The sequence below is a fragment of the Falco punctatus genome (assembly GCF_963210335.1).
Source record: "Falco punctatus genome assembly, contig: scaffold_34, whole genome shotgun sequence".
Taxonomy (NCBI): Eukaryota; Metazoa; Chordata; class Aves; order Falconiformes; family Falconidae; genus Falco; species Falco punctatus.
This window is the reverse complement of record NW_027660147.1, coordinates 1,641,428-1,662,943: the sequence shown is the minus strand read 5'-3', so window position 1 is coordinate 1,662,943 and position 21,516 is coordinate 1,641,428. Positions and strand designations below refer to the sequence as shown.

Here is a 21,516-nt window from a genome sequence, read left to right as displayed (position 1 = left end):
ACCTTGTCCACGGATTTGAAACACGGGTTGCTTCGCGAAATTTAGTTGTATGGTTTCGTTCCAAGGCAAACCAGACTGTCCAACAACTTTTGACTTACACTAAAAACCATAAATATTCACCTTCCATATGAACGGATACATGCCAGGGTATGTACTGCTGATGAATTTTTTCTCATGTTGCTGGGGAGCAATACCTGCACGTGTTCATCTTTTTGTCCACCTCTACTGGGATTCCTTCTAGCTGGGTACGTTGCATCTCAGGGTTGTATGGAGGGGATTACCTCCAAGCAGCAGGACAGACCACCCCTGTCGCTCCTAAACTGCCTCTGCTGAGCATCTCAGTGCCTCCCACAGTGGTGGCTTGCTCAGGAAGAGGTGGCCTGTGATGGCTCCTCTCCAGTACACATGCCCACAGGACCACCGAGCAAAGGACTATCCCACACCATCCTTCCCCTCTTTGAGAAAGAAAGCACGTACCTATCTATGGCTAATCTCCCTTCTGAAGCAGTACAGCTCAGCTGAGACCTCAGACTGCTTTTCTGCAGCACCTGGGATTCTTACCAAAACTGTCTCCGTGGACTCTACCCGGACTCAGTTTTGTGCAGAGGAGGTATTTACTGCCGCATGCGCAAGAGCAACGGCAAGGGCAGGCAGTGCAGCGATCTCCTGGTACCGAACGTGCTGCTCTGGGACTCCCAAACAGGCGGTCAGTTATATCCCTGGCAAAGTTCTCCAGCAAAGCCACCCCCGATTTGTATCCACCTCAGCTGTACAAACACAGTGTAAACAGACGCGCAGCGGCTCTTTACCTCCAGCACTGTATGTCCCTTTCCTTCCCATGTCACCACCACCTGCAAAAGCGCCCATGGAAATGAGCAAACCCCACCCGCCAGAAGGAGGCAGGGCTTTCAAAGGAAAGGAGGGTATTCAATGGAAGCTGCAGACGTGCCCTGCCTGAAGAAGGCACCACTGGCAACCCCTCCTCTGCGAGAGCTGGGGAGATGCAGAGGGGGAGGAAGGCAGGTGTCAGGGAGTAACTAGAAGCCCTGGTTTGCTACTGCTGCAGTAGCCCTGGCTGCGGGGACAATAGAGCTCTCCATGAAATGACGATCAACCAAAACATTTCAGAGGGGCACAGCAGGGAGCACAAGCTGCTGGGCGTCAGCAAAGGGCTGTGCTCAGCTTTTCTGTGGCACGTTGTCATAGGCAAGGTGAACGCGAAGCACAGGGAGGATCTGCAGTTCTACCTGCCTGGCAGGGGTTTGGCCTGAGCTCCCCCTTTGCAAACCAAGTCACCCTCCCACCACACCGCACAATCTCTGCTTAATGTATGTCCCAGCAACTGGGGTACCACATGCAGAGAAATCTGAGAGGTCCCCCCTGGTCACAGCTCTAGTCATCAGTGGTTCCAACAACTTCTGATGCTCAGGGTGTCCCCTGAGCCAGTGGTCCTCCCTCCAGGCGCCCCTCCTCCTCTCCATTTGCCCTGGAGTAGACAACTCAACATCACACCCATTCTGGGAGATTTAAGCCCCAAAGAGCTCAGAACTGCCTGAAGCCAGCACAAAAGCCAATCTTCTGGAGAGAGAGTTGCAGTGTCCTTACACCCTCCCTGTCCTTCCCGTCTAGATCAGAAACCAAACAGGGGAAGCGGTGCACGCAGATACACAGAGAACACTGAATGGGACACACTGGCTCCTCTTCCAACTCCTTTATTGTCTCAAAGGTGATTTCATTCTGTTGGAGGAAAAAGAGAGAAATATGTAGAGTCCCCAGGTTTATCCCTGGTAAGCATTTTCATACGTTTATTTAGTAAAGCAGATTAGATTGATTCCTCAGATATTTTATTTTTTTTTTTGGGGGGGGAGGGGATTATAATGAACTCATTCAGTTTTTAAATCAGGCTTAGGAGCCACGACTCACTGGCTACGAATACATGTACACACATGCGTGTGCAGGACAGCACAGAATACTCTATTTACTCATATGCATCTGAAAATACATTTTTTTTCTATCATTTGTTGTTCTGTGCATCATTTATGGCTGGACTGCATGGACAAGATGGTTTTCTTAATTCTGTGAAAACACTTGCATCTATTGATGCCTGCACCTCTAAACATAGTGATATGGTCATACAGCCAAATTTGCAAAGCGGATTACTGTTCTTACACCATTCTGGGCATAGCAGACATACCCATAGAAACACCCCTAATGGCCTAATGGTCATGCCTATTTACACATTTATTTCTGCTACTTCATCCTCTGTAAAGAACAAGTGCTCCTTTCCTCGACCTGTCTGAGAGAGAAGGGGGTTAAGAGATAGAGTAAAGTTTAACGATTATTATGATAGTCTGCTTAGCTGTTTAGGGTAATGATAGTCTGCTTGGCCGTTTAGGGTAAAGTTTTAACGATTATAATAGTCTGCTTAGCTGTTTGCCAGATCTTACATGGTTTATTTGGGTGTTGTGATAAGGTATACGGGAGTAAAGAGCCTTATGACCTTATAAGTCCAGCTTTATGACCATATAAGTCAAAAGAACAATTACAACCTTGCAAGAACAAGCCAAAGCCAGTTCTGCGGTTTGGACAAAAACCAGGACGTTACTGAGCCTGCGCCAGATGTGGGAGGTCATGAGGAAGACTCGCCTGCCTTCATCCTCAGGACCCCTGACGACCACCACCAGGGAACACTGCGCAAACTCAGTCGAGAAAAAAATACGGAAATGGCTCGCAGAACTAATTTTAATACGAAGCGGGGATAGGTAATGCATATGTATAGGCGCATTGCAACACATTATGAATATGTAATGAGATGCCTTATAAAAACAGAGCAAGTTTTCATGTCAGGCGCACACGGTTTTGGCGGGACTACCCCCCGTGCTGCCCAGCGCTGAATAATCATACCTACTTCACAATCTTACTGATTGTGGAGTCTGCTTTCCGCACGTCAGTTCTGGCGAGCCAGCCAGGAGGATCTCCACTCGGCTGCGGGACCGACTGCGGAGCGGATGCTCCTAGGCGCGCCCCGAGCATTTTACTCGGAGGAGTCTCCGCTGCCGGCCGATCACCGCGGGAGTGGACAACAGCCTCTTGAAGCTGCGGATTTAACGGTATGTTTAACGAAGGGACTTAAGCGTACGCACATTCGGGGCTGCTGATAAATCGCGCAGAGACGTCTGGCGTGCAGCATAGTGCCCGTGGGTTGGGTACCTATAGGGTTTGGGACTGCAATTGGGAAACTCGCTGGCCGATAGAGCGGCCGGTAGCGATCTCGGGGATAGATCGACTGAGTTCGAGGTAACCAGGAGAAGCAGGAGAGGGGTAAGCGGACCTCTGGTAATTCACAAAATATTTCCAGCTGCTAAAAGGTTGTTAACTGGAGCGATGCTATGTTAGATTTCTTTTGGTATTGATTTTGGTTATGGCAATAAGGCATTTGGAATAGACTACCGATTTGAATTTGTCGAACCATAGTGTTTGTGTGAAGTGATGTGTGTGTGATTTTCTCTGAGTGCATGGACGTCCGTGAGAGTGGAATTGAGTGAGAATAAGTGAGAGTGTGGCTGACAGGCGTGAAAAGAGAATTTAAAAGTCAGTTTAAATTCCTTAAGAGTATATTGAAAATGGGTAACACCCAAAGAGGGATACTAAAAAAGAGTCCTCTGGGTTGTATACTCGCCCATTGGAAGGATATTGTTGGGAAGGGAAGCACAGAAAGTAAAAAGACCCTCATTAAATATTGTAATCAGTGGTGGCCATTGTATAAGTTAGAGGGCGAAGTTAAGTGGCCATTTAATGGAACATTGGATTATAATACTTTGTTACATGCAGGAGCGGTCTGGAAACTAGGACCATGCGTGGCAATCGGTTAGCTGAGGGGAATGTGCTCGAGCTTGTCTAGACAACAATTAACATGATGAGGCATGTTTGCAGAGCACAGGGGAGTGGGAGATGGATGGCGCCAAGGAAAGGTAACACCTTGCTGTTAATTGATGGCAGCTAACCACCAATCAGGGATTGCCTAGTATGCAATGCTTAGCTTCAAGAACCAATCTGTTTAAAACGCGCAGCTTCTGAAAGTGTATAAAACCTCGTGCTTCTGTACAATAAATTGACATTTGCTTGCATCAAGCTGCGTCCCGTCTCTTCATTTGCCGCAAATTGGTGACCCCGACGTGATGCGTTTAAGGATCTGACGTGAAGGGCTCTCGAATCGCCTATCTGAGCGACATGCAGCAAATCCCACAGAACTTTGAATGATCTGCTGAAAGGAAGCAGGAGCCGGCCTGAAATCCCTCCGGAGTTGAGAGGTGAGCTGTGGGAAATCCGTAACGGGGAATCAGGCTTCGTCCCCAGAAAGAGACGTATATGGACTCATGAAGGGTCTTCTAGTCAGATCCGGGAGTCCGTGCCTCAGTCTCCTCAAATGGTGACCCCTATGGTGGTGTTCCGAAGCCTTGGAAGAATAAGGACGGAGCTGGTTGATAAAAAAGACAGCTCGTGGAAGAGGGCTGCGTTCCGGAGGAGACGGCTTGGCTGAACGATCGTCTGGCTGGCTGGACCAGGCGGACAACCTAAACCCCGAGGATAACACCTGTATTCATCGAGACAGGTGAGCAGCCAAGAAACTTTAGAGACTTTGAAAGAATGAAAGTGTGTACATACAGCAGCCAATTGTATGATGCTGCCGCGGAGGGGAGCTCCGTGTCGGGAATGCATTTAGCATCTTGGTGGAAAATTCTGACTACTCTTTGCCAAGTGTGGACTAATTCTACTAACGGTGCTAAACCAGAGGAAGCTGTAAATTCCACCGACAGCGCGACTCTTCTCAAGACACCGTCAGTGATGGCGATTCCGTCCACACCTCCTCTGCCCCCAAAGCTTCTGTCACTGATTGCAGCGACCCTCACAACACAGGACCAAGCACGGGAACAGGACAACTCGGACAATGATTCCATTGACACTGATAAACCTTTTGATCCAGGTCCTATAGATCTGGAAAAGGAGCTAGACCTTTCCCCCACCCCCTTGTCTCTCCTGATGCATTGATTGTATTTTTGGGGAGGGTGAAAGGGAGTCTGAGGGATTGGTGACAGGAATGCAAGTGGGAAACACTTCAGTGATGGGTTTTGGGAGTCGCTATGGCATGTTCAGTATTTTGTCAGACAAATCAACCTGCAGAGTGGCAGCCTGTGCAATACGAGGCTGTTAAAGAGTTAAGCAAAGCAGTGCGGGAAGGGAGGATTCATAATACATTTGCTATGTTCCTTCTTGAAGTGATGGCAGAGCCTTATACACTCACACTGCATGATTGGAAGTCATTGCTTTGTATGGTACTAACTGATACAGTATATGATGTGGTTATCTGATTTTTGTGAGCTATGTGTAGTGGCCTTCACTGAAAACCTTAATCGGGGAATTGCTGTTAACTATGAGCAGTTGGCTGGAGAAAATAACTGTCCCGATTCTGTGACTCAGGCAAGGTATCCCAGGGACAACTGTTTGCAAATGAAGGAATGGCTATTAAGGCAGTCCGGATGCGGGAGTCTTGCCACAGTCTTGCCGGGTCCTAGAGAGTCACTAACTTTAATACTAACTTGATTGATTGGCTTCAGAATATTTTGCAGCAAGTTGAACATCAGGAAGCTCAAGGGTTGCTTTTAAAACAACTAGCTGTGATAATGTCAATGAAAATTGTAAACAGGCAACTTTCACAACCGCAACCCCAACATGTGTCAAATGGTTGTAACGCAGAGCTCACAGCAGACTGTAATTCTCAGGCTGAGTTCTGGAATGCAGCATAACAGATTTTTGCTTCTCTAATCTCTTCTGTAAGAATAGTACACGCTTTTAACTTGCTTAGTAAATTAGGCTGCTAGCTTGCTAAACAAAGTAATACTACAAATACTATTTTTTTTTTCTGGCTTATTAACAGATGTTGATTCTGTCCATCATACGTTGCTACAGAACCGAGTTGCTATTGATTTTTATTATTAGCACAGGGACACAAGTGTGAAGACTTTGATAGGATGTGTTACGTGAATCTGAGTGATCACTGTGAATTAATTTACAAAAGTATACAAAACTCAAAAGCCTTAAAACAAAGATCTGCAACAGAGCCAGGGGCGGGATGCCTTTGGTCTCTTCTCACGGCTGGGAAACTTTGGGTCATGACTCAAAAGTATTACAGGATTTATTATAATTATCTTTAACCACCTTATTGATGTTTGCCTTATGTCTCCCATACGGGGTTTTTTTTTCTGTATTCAGTGTTTAGTTGACTGTAACATAAAGCAGGTCATGGTCACCCAGCTACACACCCCCTTTGCCTCCTCGCAATTAACAAGCAAAAAAGAGGTTAGAGAATGTCTGAAGAGAGAGCTAGGAGAGGAAACTGGAGAATATTTTGACCTAACAAGAGATGAGAGAACAGCTAGGTATTGTGAAGGAGAATAGGAAAGATAAACATGGTTATCTAGTGTTTAATAGGTGTCTGCACGCTTGTAGAGATACATAGCTGTGTAACGGTATGAATGATTCCTGCCCTGAGCATGGTGGAGCACACAGCTGTGGTTTGTGTCCGGGCTCAGAGATGTAAATAGGGGCTTCTAGGGGCTTCTCTGTTATGGTAAAAGTGTTTCTCTTTGCATAAAAAAAGAGGGAATGAAGGGAATGACCCCAGAGGTATGTTCAGAGAAGGCATGCTATGTTTCGAACTTTTTGACTGAACCAGTTCTTGTTTGGTGTGCCCTTCCACCTATGTATAATGTTAATCCAAAAGAAGACGATACTGTTTGTAAGAAACTATGGACTAGGATATTGTTTATTAAGATTTATGTTAAGCATAATGTAAAGACTAGGCGCCAGATATCCAGGATGCCTCTTGTGAAAAATAAGATAACCGCCAGATGTCCAGGATGCTGCTTGTAAAAGAGAAGATAACCGCCAGACAGAAACAAGACAGACTACCCCATATAAAGATATATGAGTAAGGGGTTAACACCTCCACTACTTCATAAACACGAAAGTAAAAAGTATAAAAAAGGACTGTTTAAACTGCTCAGGGCGGCAGTTGGCGGAGCGCAGACTCCCCTGCCGTCCAGCGCTGTCTTTGCTCATATTCTACTTGCTATAATTAATAAAATTTTAATTGGATTATGATCCATTGTGGTCTCAATTTATAACAATTTCTGGTGCCGTGACTCGGATAAGGAACAGTGGGCTTTGGTCCTCCGGGGAGGCGCCCCGCGACATTTCGCGGCCCCGCGACCAACAGCTTACTCCAACCTTACCGACGAACCTAAATTCTAGAATAATGAGCAAAGGAGAAACCGGTAAAATCCCATAAAAATTCTGTGCACGGGAGTCTGGACGAAGACGCAGGACGCGTAAGTATATTGCGAATTTGTTCGCAAGGTTTGCCGTTCGGGCGGGATTGGGTTTCCTGGAATATAACGAATGAGAGGTTCGATATACTGAACCAAGCGAGTGTGGACTCTTAAGTACTGCGTCTCCCATCTCCCGCGAGGGACTGGGCCAGGAAAAAGGGGAGCGAGTGAGTGTATGTTTGTGGATATTCCAGAAGATGGGGGCGAAGGGCAGCAAGCCTTCGACTCCCATGGGAAGGGTACCCACTGTACCTAAGAATACCCCTCTGGCATATATCTTGGACAATTGGAGATATTTCCCTGGAACCCTAGGGAAAGATAAGCAGAAAGTGATAGAATATTGTACTAAGATATGGGGAGGGAAGAAGATTTCTAAAAATGTCTTTGGGCCAGTCTATGGGTCAGAAGAAGATTGGGTAAGACAGCAATTAAACCTCTGGGTTAATAATAAAAAAACCCCTTAACCCGGAGGAGAGTCAATATGCGGAGGTGTGGCTAAAAAAACGGGAGCTAGACTTTACCCGCTGAATGAAATAAAAAAACTAAACAAAAGAAAAAGAAGGGAGAGTTAGACGAAACCCTTCTAACCCCCCCTCCTTACATTCCTCCTCCTGCTCCTGCAGAGGTCCCCAGAGCACCCACTCCCCCACCAGAGTCGGAACAAGGGTCTCTCCCTCTCTTCCTAGACGCGTAACTGGAAGTCAAAAAGGGGCAGCTCAAATATACCCCCTAAGAGAAAAGCCCATGGGGGGGGACCTCAACCTATGATCGGATATATTTCTGTGCCTCTAAATTCGGCTGACCTACGAGATTTTAAAAGGACCGAGATGGGAAACTTAATTGAGGACCCACTCGGAGTGGCAGAAAGATTAGATCAATTTCTGGGACCAAACCTTTATACTTGGGATAAGATGCAATCTATCCTTTGTCAATTATTTACTACCGAGGAAACCCAGGGACCCCAAGCAGATATTAAATGGCCACTCCAAAGACCTAATTGGGATAATCAGGATCCGGCGCATAGAACTCATATGCAGGACCTGAGAACTATAGTAATTCAGGGGATTAGAGAAGCAGTACCCTAATTGTTACTGTGATTTTGGCTATATTTTTTATAATAATAGTGAGCTCTTGGTGTTGCTGTAGAAAGATACCTGTGTGTTGCATTTTGTAAGTAGTAATTCTGTAAGTGATAAGTGTGTTCTGTGAGTGTAAGCTGGAATGTGGAGAAAAGTGGCCTTTTAATTAATAATTACAAGGTTATTAATAATTGTTATATTCTAAAGACCCCGGCCCACAATTTTTGGAAGAATCTGCACAAGCGTGAAAGACTGATAAGCTAATTAGCATACGAAGCGAGGGTAGGCGGGTTCAGGTAATGAATATGTATAGGCGTTAATGGAATATTCATTGTTTCAAGCTTATTTGCTGCAGTGTTGCTTATTTTGGTTACCGGATTTATGGAATGTGGAATTTGACTTTGATAATTGTTACTGTGATTTTGGCTATATTTTTGATAATAATAGTGAGCTCTTGGTGTTGTTGTAGAAAGATACCTGTGTGTTGCATTTTGTAAGTAGAAATTCTGTAAGTGATAAGTGTGTTCTGTGAGTGTAAGCTGGAAAAATGGGAAGAAAACAGAGTGGTGGGATTTTAAAGAAAAGCCCGTTAGGATGTGTTTTGAGTCACTGGAGGGATATTGGAGGATCCGCTGGTGGAAATGTGAATAGAAAAACATTGATAAAATATTGTAAAATGGTGGCCGCTTTATAAGTTGGAATGTGGAGAAAAGTGGCCTTTTAATTAATAATTACAAGGTTATTAATAATTGTTATACTCATTTATGCTGGAAATGTGAGAACATTTCTGTATTCAGTATATTACAAATGTTGGTATGTGGTTATTGTCTTGAACATCCGAGGGGTGAATGTGAACCTCTGTATGTTTTAAAGTGTATATGGTGTAAAGAATTATTATATGTATGGTGGCGACAAGAAATTGAATGCCCTGACTGTAAGGTTTGGACGCCTTGGGATAAGAGAGAGAGCTATGTAATGTGTTATAAATTGAGACCACAATTGATCATAATCCAATTAAAATTTTATTAATTATAGCAAGTAGAATATGAGCAAAGACAGCGCTGGACGGCAGGGGAATCTGCGCTCCGCCAGCTGCCGCCCTGAGCAGTTTAAACAGTCCTTTTTTATACTTTACTTTCGTGTTCATGAAGTAGTGGAGGTGTTAACCCCTTACTCATATATCTTTATATGGGGTTGTCTGTCTTGTTTCTGTCTGGCGGTTATCTTCTCTTTTACAAGCAGCATCCTGGATGTAGTGGAGGTGTTAACCCCTTACTCCTATATCTTTATATGGGGTCGTCTGTCTTGTTTCTGTCTGGCGGTTATCTTCTCTTTTACAAGCAGCATCCTGGACATCTGGCGGTTATCTTATTTTTCACAAGAGGCATCCTGGATATCTGGCGCCTAGTCTTTACATTATGCTTAACATAAATCTTAATAAACAATATCTTAGTCCATAGTTTCTTACAATCCCCCCTTTTTCTTTTTATCCTATTATTGTTTATTAGACACTACTTTCATTCTCGGCACTGCAAATAAACCTTTTTCCACAATCCCAACATTTATCATAACACTCACAAGGTAATACCTCACAATTACAATAGGCACAATTTTCACGTGGCATAACACATTCGCAACAATCTTCATCCTCATTAATAGATACACTCTTATATTTTTCCCTAGACTTCATAGTTAAAATAAGCAATTTAGCTATGTCAAATCGTTCTCTAATAAAGTGTAAAATATAGCGTAATATACAAGGCCCAAATATAAGTCCCAGAATCAATATAATAAGCGGTCCTGCTAAAGCAGACAACAAAGTAGTTAGCCAAGGTGAAACATTAAACCAGTTTTCATACCATGACCTGCTCACCTCACGATCTTTCTTACGTTGATCTAACCTTTTCCGGAGTTCAGACATGGTGTCCTGGACTAATCCCGTATGGTCAGCAAAAGAACAACATTCTTCATTGAGAGCTACACATAACCCTCCTTCCTTTAAAAACAATAGATCTAATCCTCTTCTATTTTGCAGCACTGCTTCTGATAAAGACTTTACTGAAGTGGCTAAATTTTGGATAGATTGTTCTATTTTTGCTAAATCCTCATCTACAGCCATCTGCAAACTTTGTAATTCCTGACCTTTTACTAGGGAGGCTATGCCTGTACCTGCTCCAACTCCGCCCGCTATCAGCAGTGTAGCTAGGGTTACCACTGTAATTGGCTCTCGTTTTTGTCTATTCAGGACTCCTTCAAAGTGGCGTAACACCTCCTCAGAGGTGTGATAGATCAGACGAGGAACAATAATCACCTGTACACAAAACTGAGATTGATTAAACACGTTTAGGGATAGGCAAGGCGTTACTCCGATGTCTGAACAAACCCATTTAGCTCCTGGTGTCGGGATAGCCCATTTGTCATTTTGATTCTTATGTTTCTTTATGTTAACTTTAGTGATTGTTTGATTACACAAAGACTGATATTTTTCGGGCACTGTACCTATACATTTTCCTTGACCTGTTACTAATTGAATAGTAATTCCTTGCGTATGGTTCTTCTGGTCATCCCATGGACATTCTTGTGGGTTTGAACCACTAGACCATTGAATCCTATCTGGTATTCCGATTGCCTCAAAATATGGTGGTCTAACATTGTAACATAACCAGCATTCCTTAGTTAAATTTGGTTTGCTTTCATTAAGGGTACGATAAGAGGCTTGCATTAAATCCCATAAGGGGTCTTTGGATTCTGACACTCCTGAATCCCTAACTAAAGAGGACTCAGTCACTGTGTCATTAGTTGTTCTATCTGTTACTGATAGGGAATTTGGACGAGTGGTTGTAACACTTGTGGGGACAATCTTTTTCTTAGGAAAAGTGGGTGAATTCAATACTTTATTCGGCCCAACAGGGAGTGAATCATGTGGTATTTTAATTTTTCTTATGAGAAAATGCCCTCCCCAATCTTTAGGAATTCCTGCATAGACACGTATTCCCCATGTTCGTCCTACCAACCATTCGTCTTCTAGGGGATGCAATACTTGAAATTTGATGTGAGTACAGACTTTCTTGTTACGTGGAGCTACATAATCCACGTCACGCAGACCTGTAAGATCTACACCTGTTTGTTCAGGTACACATCCGTTAGGAGTCCAGGTTGCTTTTATATATTTATCAGGAGCCTTTACTGTCCAGCCCGAGGCTATTGTCTCACATCCCCAATAACCACAATAATAGTGTCCGGGATAATGACAGTAAGGCTGTCCAGAGGCCGGGCATAAATAAAATGGAGGTCCTTTTTCACAAGGTATTGGTACTAAATCACAAAGTTTCACTACGAATTCAGGTGGCCCTGGGTTGCTAAAAGTGGCTATTGTTTTCGTTCCTTCCCAAGATATTAGTTCCCACTTAAATGGTTCATGTGGGTTTCCCCCTTTTGCTTTGGTTATTATCAATAACAAAACTAACAGTATACCAGGAAAAAAGGTGTCTATCAATTTTGCCAATTTAAGTATATTTTTACCAGTCCTGGGGAAGTTCGGCCATTGTTGCTTTAGTGTCCCATTGTTCTGGTTCTTTTCTCCACAGTTTGTTCCTCCTCTGCCTTGCCCGTCGACTCGGTTGCTTCGAGCCACGGGGTGTATCATCTTCACGGCAGCAAGGGAATTCTTCAGGAGAACAGCTGCTTCAGGCTGTCTGCCTGTTTATATAGGCTTCCCACTTTGCAGCTTTTAACTAATGGGGCAAAGCAAAACACGGTTTGTACTTCCCTTCTGCATTTTATAGCCAAGATTTCAGCTATAAAGGGGAACTGGTTGGAGTGGTAACAATAATATTGAGGGTTTATTCCTTTAGCAAAAATTTCCCACCACTCTTGGGATTCCCGAATAATTTTTTTTTTTTTTTTTTTTTTTTTTTTTTTTTAGACTCTAATTGTTTTAGTCTCCACTTAGTGAGAGCTCTTTGAATTTTTTCCAACACTGTGTGCAAACTCCTGCCGGAGAGTATCCGAATTCACAGTGTGTCCACCATTTACCCTGGCATACCTTACATTTAAAATAAGCAAATGGATAACAATTGCAGTTCAAATTATTACACCTAATTCGTATATCCAAAATGCATATATCATGTGGCTCCATGAGCTTAGCAATTACACTTCTTACATTTCCATATATAATAGATAAAAAGCGAGATAACTATAGCAAATATAAACAACAATACACACTTTATACCAAAAGGTAATGCGTCAAAATAATCAAGTAAAATCTCTATCATAACTTTATCTTCTCAATGTTATCTTGGTGTCACCTGGTGTACTAATTACTTTCCAGTGGGGTCTCGTCACTGGGCCTTTAATGCGACTGGCATGAGTCCATCCACGCTCAGCAGTCCGGACAGCTGTTTCTGTTGTAAGTAAAACAAGATAAGGTCCCTCCCAATTGGGTTTTAGGGTTTCTTCTTTCCACGTTTTAACCAATACCCAGTCCCCAGGTTTAAGATTATGAATTTTTAAGTCCAACGGGGGTCGTTGCACAATCAGTCCGCGTTCCCAAAGCTTGTTACGATGTTCTGCTAATTGTAAAACATATTCATTAATCACACGATCACGAATTAAAATATTTGTTTGTGGGCTTTCAATTCTATAGGGCATTCCATACACCATTTCGAATGCTGATATTCCCACATCCGCTCGGGGTCTAGTTCTGAGAATTAATAGTGCCATGGGTAGGCACTTAATCCATGATAATTTGGTTTCTATCATTAATTTAGTTAGAATGGTTTTGATTTCCCCATTCATCCTTTCAACTTTTCCCGAACTTTGTGGATGCCATGGCGTATGGTATTCCCACTTAATACCCAAGCTTTCTGTTAGATCTTTAACAATTTTTGACACAAAGTGTTTTCCTCTGTCTGAGTCGATTACCTCAGGTACTCCATATCGAGGTATAATGTGTTCAAGTAACACTTTAGTAACTTGGTTAGCTGTTGTCCTGGAGGTAGAAAAAGCCTCAACATAATGGGTTAAATGATCTACCAGTACTAAGAGATATTTGTAACGCCCTACCCTAGGTAATTCAGTAAAATCCACCTGCATGTGTGAAAAGGGTCTGTATGCTGGGGAACGTCCTCCAAGAGGTTTTTGCCTCATGTTGTTTCGGTTTACTTTTTGACAGGTCTCACAGGCTGCTGTAACTGCTTTTGCTACATTATATACACCTATACAGGCAAACAGTTGATTAAAATGATCAACTAACGCCTGGGTTCCCCAGTGTGTTTTACTGTGTATTTTTGAAAATATTTCGAGTGCTATACCCTTTGGTAAAACTTCTCTCCCATCTGGCAATATATACTTACCATGCTGTTCCTTAGCTCCCATTTGTTCTAGTTTTTCCTTTTCTGCAGACTCAAACCTCAAATTTTTACTAACAGGTATTTGTTGTATAGTTAAAATCGTACTATAATTGCCTGCCACTCGTTTTGCTTCTGTATCAGCTGCATTATTTCCCCTAACTTGGTAACTTGTACCTCGCTGGTGTCCCTTTATATGTACAACTGCTATTTTATTTGGCATTTTTAATGCCCCCAGAACTCGCCGAATTAATTCTGGGTGTATCAGTTCTTTTCCCTGTGAGTTAACGAATCCTCTTTCCTCCCATATTTTCCCAAAAGTGTGTACTACTCCGTACGCATAGCGTGAGTCTGTATATATAGTTCCATCCTTTCCCTTCAGTGACTCTAATGCTTTCCACAATGCATACAGCTCACAGGCTTGAGCCGACCAGCTGGCACTTAGGGGGCCCGATTCTATTGTCTTAAATTCTCCTTTCTCTGATTTAATGATGGCATATCCAGACAATCGTTTACCTTCCACTATTCGTGATGACCCATCTATAAATAGTACTTCTCCACATTGTAGTTCTTCTTCTTCTAAGTCTGGTCTAATGCGTGTCTGTTGTTCAATTGTTTGAAGACAATTATGTACTAACTCAGTACTTTCCCCTGGGTATAAAAATTCTGCAGGGTTAACCGCTTTGATAGTCCTTAGGGATAGTTTTGGAGATTCTATGAGTATTCCCTCATACTTTAGCAGTCGGCTATCTGTAAGCCATTTTTCTGCTTTTTGTTGAAGCACCCCCCTTATATTATGAGGTGCATATAGGACAACTTCTCCATTAAAGGTAATACGATTCGTTTCTTCAAGTAATAAGGCAGCAGCAACAATAATTTGTAAACAACTCGGCCAACCCCTGCTCACAGGGTCTAACAGCTTTGATAAGTATGCCACCGGTTTCTTTTGTCCTGCCCATTTCTGAGTTAATACTCCGAATGCCGTTCCTTCATGTATGTTAACGAATAAATGGAATGGCCGCTTTAAATCTGGGAGGCTTAAAGCCGGTGCTTGACTTAGCTCCCTTTTGAGACTGGCAAACTGCTCTTTATCCTGAGGGGTCCACTTGGGTATTTTGTCTTTAGACAGTTGTTCATATAAGAATTTAACTTTAAAGCTGTAGTTTTCTATCCATTGCCTACAATACCCAAATAGCCCTAATGCCTGCCGAATTTGCCTCTTTGTGACAGGCATAGGTAATTCCAGAATTCCTTTAATGCGCTCTGGATCTAATATCTTCTTGCCGTTAAACAAATAATGCCCCAAATATTTCACTTTTTCCTCCACAAATTGTAACTTTTCTTGCGATACCCGTAGGCCCTTTTGTGCAAGAAAATTTAGGAGTCGAATGCTTTCTTTTCTTACATCCTCCTTATTATTTCCTGCTATAAGCAGATCATCTACATACTGTAACAGCACGTTTCCCGTTTGTACCTGGTATTCTTTTAAGAGCTCTTCCAGGGCCTGTCCAAACAGATTAGGGGACTCAGTGAACCCTTGGGGGAGCACGGTCCACCTTAATTGCTGTCTACGGCCTGTCTCTATGTCTTCCCATTCAAAGGCAAAATAATCACGGCATTCTTCTGCCAGTGGACAGGCCCAAAAGGCATCCTTTAAATCAGCCACACTATACCAGGATTTATGGAGTCCTAGCTTACTTAGTAGGGTGTATGGATTTGCTACTACAGGGAACCGGGTGATAGTTCTTTTGTTTATTTCCCTTAAATCATGTACGAGCCGATAGTTCCCATTTGGTTTCTTTACAGGCAGAATGGGAGTGTTAAAGGGTGACATACAAGGCTCTAAGATTCCGTGTGCTAACAATCGATCAATTTCTGGTTTTAATCCCCTCCGTCCTTCTAGGGATATGGGATATTGCTTTACCCTCACAGGTATGTGGGGTTCGGAAATTTGGATTTTAATCGGTGGGATTTCCAGTCTACTAATTGTGTCCGGAGAGTACCAGACATCAGGGTTAATTTGTTTTTGATCATCCACTGTCAAAGGATAAGCAGATACTGTTAGCTCTTGATTTTTTACTTTAATTTCTAATTGCAATTCAACAATTAAATCTCGTCCTAACAGATTAAATTCTGCTTCAGGGACGAGCAAGAGTTCACCCATTCCAAATTTATTTTCAGTTTCGAATACCACATTTTTGATTTTGTTTACTTTAAAGGGTTCTCCTTTTGCCCCAATTACTTGTACTTTTTCAGGGGAAACTTTACATCCCTCAGGTATTTGCTTAATAGTTGATTTCTCAGCTCCAGTGTCTACTAAAAAGGTGAACTCTTGTTTATGGGGTCCTATTTTTGATTTTATCAAGGGCTCATGATGACTCCGGTCCCCTAAAATATAAAGCCCCTGACTCTCCTATTCCGTTTTCAATATTTCCTCATCCCTGATCCTTTCTCTGCAATTCTTTTTTATATGTCCCTTCTTTCCACAGTAGAAACAATATCTCTGTTCCTTTTTTACTATTACGTTCCCTTGTTTTGTTCCAGCGGATCTGTGTTCACCAGTTCGCCCTTCGTGATCCTCTCTGACTGCTGCTACTATCATTTTTATTTGTCGCTTGCTGCTCTCTTCTTCCCGCCTTACGTAGACTTTCTGAGCTTCCCTCAATAATTCATCCAACCCTCTATTCTGCCAGTCTTCTAACTTTTCAATCTTCTTTCTGATATCTTCCCATGATTTTGCCACAAACTGAGTTTTGAGGAGTGCTTGCCCTAAAGGGTCGTCTGGATTTACCCCAGAGTACAGCTGAAGGGCTTTCCTCAGTCGTTCCAGCCACTCAGTGGGGCTCTCATTTTTCTTTTGCATTTCATTAAATGCTTTATTGATATTTTGGCCATGGGGTACTGCTTCTCTAATCCCCTGAATTACTATAGTTCTCAGGTCCTGCATATGAGTTCTATGCGCCGGATCCTGGTTATCCCAATTAGGTTTTTGAAGTGGCCATTTAATATCTGCTTGGGGTCCCTGGGCATGCTGAGCATCCCACAGTCTCATTCCTGCTCGTCTAATCATATCTCTTTCCTCAGTAGTAAATAATTGACCAAGGATAGATTGCATCTCATCCCAAGTATAAAGATTTGGTCCCAAAAATTGATTTAATCTTTCTGCCACTCCGAGTGGGTCCTCAATTAAGTTTCCCATCTCGGTCCTTTTAAAATCTCGTAGGTCAGCCGAATTTAGAGGCACAGAAATATACCCGATCACAGGTTGAGGTCCCCCCATGGGCATTTCCCTTAGGGGGTACATCTGAGCTGCCCCTTTTTGACTTCTAGTTACGCGTCTAGGAAGAGGGGGAGACTCTTGTTCTGACTCTGGTGGGGGAGTGGGTGCTCTGGGGACCTCTGCAGGAGCAGGAGGAGGAATGTAAGGAGGGGGGGTTAGAAGGGTTTCGTCTAACTCTCCCTTCTTTTTCTTTTGTTTAGTTTTTATTTCATTCAGCGGGTAAAGTCTAGCTCCCGGTCTTTCTAGCCACACCTCCGCATATTGACTCTCCTCCGGGTTAAACGGGGTTTTTATTATTAACCCAGAGGTTTAATTGCTGTCTTATCCAATCTTCTTCTGACCCATAGACTGGCCAAAAGACATTTTTAGAAATCTTCTTCCCTCCCCATATCTTAGTACAATATTCTATCATTTTCTGCTTATCTTTCCCTAGGGTTCCAGGGAAATATCTCCAATTGTCCAAGATATATGCCAGAGGGGTATTCTTAGGTACAGTGGGTACCCTTCCCATGGGAGTCGAAGGCTTGCTGCCCTTCGCCCCCATCTTCTGGAATATCCACAAACACACACTCACTCGCTCCCCTTGTTCCTGGCCCAGTCCCTCGCGGGAGATGGGAAACGCAGTACTTAAGAGTCCACACTCGCTTGGTTCAGTATATCGAACCTCTCACTCGTTATATTCCAGGAAACCCAATCCCGCCCGAACGGCAAAACCCGCGAACAAATTCGCAATATACTTACGCGTCCTGCGTCTTCGTCCGGACTCCCATGCACAGAATTTTTATGGGATTTTACCGGTTTCTCCTTTGCTCATTATTCTAGAATTTAGGTTCGTCGGTAAGGTTGGAGTAAGCTGTTGGTCGCGGGGCCGCGAAATGCCGCGGGGCGCCCCCCCGGAGGACCAAAGCCCACTGTTCCTTATCCGAGTCACGGCACCAGAAATTGTTATAAATTGAGACCACAATGGATCATAATCCAATTAAAATTTTATTAATTATAGCAAGTAGAATATGAGCAAAGACAGCGCTGGACGGCAGGGGAGTCTGCGCTCCGCCAACTGCCGCCCTGAGCAGTTTAAACAGTCCTTTTTTATACTTTACTTTCGTGTTCATGAAGTAGTGGAGGTGTTAACCCCTTACTCATATATCTTTATATGGGGTCTTCTGTCTTGTTTCTGTCTGGCGGTTATCTTCTCTTTTACAAGCAGCATCCTGGATGTAGTGGAGGTGTTAAACCCTTACTCATATATCTTTATATGGGGTCGTCAGTCTTGTTTCTGTCTGGCGGTTATCTTCTCTTTTACAAGCAACATCTGGCGGTTATCTTATTTTTCACAAGAGGCATTCTGGATATCTGGCGCCTAGTCTTTACATTATGCTTAACATAAATCTTAATAAACAATATCTTAGTCCATAGTTTCTTACATAATGTATGCTGGTATGTTTTTCACTCTGAGGAATCACCCAGAGTGGCAAAAGAGTGTGGTATTAACCTAGCTCCACAAGATCCCTTAATATTAGCAATGGAAAAGGATCAGAGGGGAGGTTGTGGTTCCTTCTATGGAGCAACCAGAATGAAACACGTTGTAAGATAAAAAAACTTGTGCTAATGTATGTAAGATCTGAAGCCGGGGGGGGGGGGGGTGGGGTGGGGGGGTGGGGTGGGTGGGGGGGGGTGGGGGGGGGGTGGAGAGTAAAAAAACCCTGTGAAAGTGTTAAAGTATTGGGGTGAGTTTGTACAAACTCCCGTACCCCCTCGAAGGTGCGGCTGAGTCACGCTGGACGCATGGCAGGGTGTTTGCTATTTGCCTGCGAAGGCTGATATGTAATAACACAGACTTAAAGCAACAAGTAACAGATTTGCATTCAGGGTAAGAAAGAGTTAAAACAGAAGTGCTGCTGCAGAGGCAGGCTTGTGTAACCTGCAGAGCAGGAACAGCATCTCCTGCCCCGAACCCTTCGCTGGTGAGGAGGAGGGGGTTGCTGTTGCTGACGATTGAGCAGAAGGACCTGACAATGTCACCCCAATTGCTGCAGCATTTGCAGCACAACAGGACCGGTAACGGCCCCTCTAGGGCAGGCAGCGGGTCTGAGGAGAGTAAAGGTGAATCTCTGATGGGGAAATTTAGATGTTTGAAAGTCAGTTGTGAATAGGACTGGATAAAGGTTCGAGTTGATTTTTACTAAGGTAATCGTGATGTAGAAAAGTTGGTGAATACAAAACCAACTTATTTGGTGTTAAACTTCAGTGAAAAGAATTTGTTACAGTTGTGGGAGCTGCTGGCCGCCAGGAAAATATCCTGAAACCTTTAAAGTACAAACTAAGAAAACAAATAAGAATGCCAAATTCACCAAAATCTTTGTTGAGAAGAGATTTATTAGAACATCTAGACGTTTAAAGAAGGGGAAATGAATCCAAAAGTTAAAATGATCAATTAACTAAAATGTTGAGCTTATCTTTAATTCAACAGAAAAGTGGAAGAGAAGACCTCCCTGAAGTAAAAGAAATCTTTAACCAAGTATATCTGAAAGTAAATTCCAAGTAAAGGGAAAAATGCTTTCCCTGTTACAGTAAAAATGATAAACAGGAGGCCTGCCTAGTTCAGGTAAAACAATATCCCTTGGTCAGCAAGGCTGTGGGGAATACTGCATAAAAAAAACTAAAATAAAATACACTCTGTAGTAGTTCTACTAATGTAAATCTGTGTTTTACCATGACTGTGACTTGTTATGGGATGTGCAAATGAAGCTTTGCATTGACAACAAAGTACAAAGAATAAGGCTGGTCAAGTGCCTCCTACCACAATCAAGGGCAAGACTGGGTTGGTCTCTGTGTTTGCCACCAAGAAGGATCTTGAGCTCTGCTGCTGGCTGCAACCCAGTAGGCGTTGAGCGGTGGGGACATATGCCATGCCAGACCTTGATGTGAGGAAGGGCCCCCTCTGTTATAAGAGGGTCGTCCAGGAAAGAAGAACATAAGATGGCCCATTAAGGCACTGATTTGGAAATTGGAAACCGCCTGGCCGACCATGAAGCCATACAAGTAGCAGAGGAGGTAGGAAAAGAGGAATTATCCTTAATACCAGGCGGTAAAATCCAAACTGTAAGTACAGATCAGGAGCCAAATTATTCTAACTTATTTGAGGGATGGTCGTATAGTGGTACCATCCAATTTAATATGGACCACAGCCGTAATAGAACATAATAAGATGCATTGGGGAGCTGATAATTTATATAAAAGTCTAAATCAGAAATTGATAGGGCAGAAATTGTTTACTGTAATAAAATAGGTGACTCAGCAATGTGAAATGTGTTTGAAAATTAGCCAGGGCAACAGTGGCAAGTTGATTTTTCCAGACTCCCAAGAATTGAGGGGGTACCAATATTTATTAAATGAATGGACACCCCAACGTATCATACAGTATTATAAACCTGCAACTTGGAATCCTAATGAACTTATTAACGGCGCTCGAGAACCTATCTACAATCTGAATCATATCATTCGTCTACAGGCTGTCTTGGAAATTATTATTAATCAAACAGCTAAAGCTTTTGATGTTAAATGCAATTTATCAACACAGGATGGTTCTGGACTACCTGCTAGCCAAAGAAAGAGGTGTTTGTGGTAAAGTAAATGTCTCCAATTGTTGTTTGAAAAGCGATGACAATGGTGAGGTAGTTAAACAAATCACATCAGAGACAGGGAAGTTAGCCCATGTTCCCGTCTGAACTTGGAAAGACGAATATTGACTTGTTTTCCTGGCTTCTCGGGAGCCCCTGGGTAAAACAAATCCTATTTTATTTGTTATGTGGATTAGCCACCTTATTGTTTTTGCCATGTGTTGTTCCATGTTTATAAGATTAATTCAACACGTTATAACTAACATGCAATTTGCTATTATGGTTTCACCCGATGGCGTTAAACAAATGCGAGTAGTATGACAAAATGTACACACAAAATAACATTTTAATAGCCAACAAGAATTTGGAAACAATTAACTCTTAACAATTCAGATAATAATGTAAGCTGAGTAAAAAAAAAAATAGAATAGCAATAAAAACAAGCGCCAGGAACGCAAAGACGACGATATGGAAACGCCTTTTATACTTTTTCACCTCCGCCATAAGTTCTTGACGTGAGACAACAGAAAAACGCACCCTCTGCCTAAACAGCAACAGGGAAAAAAAAAAAAAAAAAGATATATATATAAAATTTTGATCTTCTTTCTAATGAACCATATAGGTTAAACGTTTTGAGAACACTCACCTTACAGAATGTTCAGAGGGCGAAATGTCCACTCTAGACCTTTCTTCTCTGGCAGGTGACGTGGTGGTCTGGTGGTGAAAAAAACCTTACATTGAAAACTGGGACCTGTCATTTGGCCATAGTGCCATGAATGTTACCATTAACAGACTTACCGG

The 21,516-nt window shown here is 42.9% G+C and overlaps 1 long non-coding RNA gene across 1 annotated transcript in view; it reads left to right on the top strand.

Annotated features, from left to right (window-relative positions):
- Positions 1-21,516, top strand: part of LOC308057791 — a 140,261-nt gene that overhangs the window by 61,621 nt on the left and 57,124 nt on the right. The window lies entirely within an intron of this gene.